This window comes from Cariama cristata, unplaced genomic scaffold, assembly GCF_000690535.1.
Source record: "Cariama cristata isolate BGI_N322 unplaced genomic scaffold, ASM69053v1 scaffold24861, whole genome shotgun sequence".
In the NCBI taxonomy this organism is placed as follows: domain Eukaryota; kingdom Metazoa; phylum Chordata; class Aves; order Cariamiformes; family Cariamidae; genus Cariama; species Cariama cristata.
In genome coordinates this window covers 10,656-10,966 of record NW_009597947.1, presented here as the reverse complement: position 1 = coordinate 10,966, position 311 = coordinate 10,656, and the positions used below count along the sequence as shown (strand labels likewise).

The following is a 311-nucleotide window of genomic DNA, read 5'->3' as shown; positions in this document are numbered from 1 at the left end:
GCCGACGGGCACGGAGCCCCAGGGCGGGCGCGGGGGTTTTAAAGGGGTGATAGAAATAGGGGGGTGCCTGGGTCAGGGTCTGCCAGGAAACATCAACCGGGACACCCACAGCTTTAGGTGTGCAGCTCCTGTTAGTGGAAGCAACCAGCACCTTTCCCCCCCCACCCCTGCAACGTATACATCCTATATATACACATACATGTTGTGTGTGATATATACCCCCCCGCGCGGGGCGTGGGCAGTGGAAATGCAGGCTCTCACCACTGGATGTCACTCCTCCCCGCCACAGCCCCGGCTTTTGGGGCGCCCCC

At 61.1% G+C, this 311-nt stretch overlaps 1 protein-coding gene across 1 annotated transcript in view; it reads right to left on the bottom strand.

The window, feature by feature from the left end:
• The window catches only part of PPARGC1B (peroxisome proliferator-activated receptor gamma, coactivator 1 beta), a gene marked incomplete at its 5' end in the record, with an annotated part of 12,353 nt that overhangs the window by 8,389 nt on the left and 3,653 nt on the right, over positions 1 to 311 (bottom strand).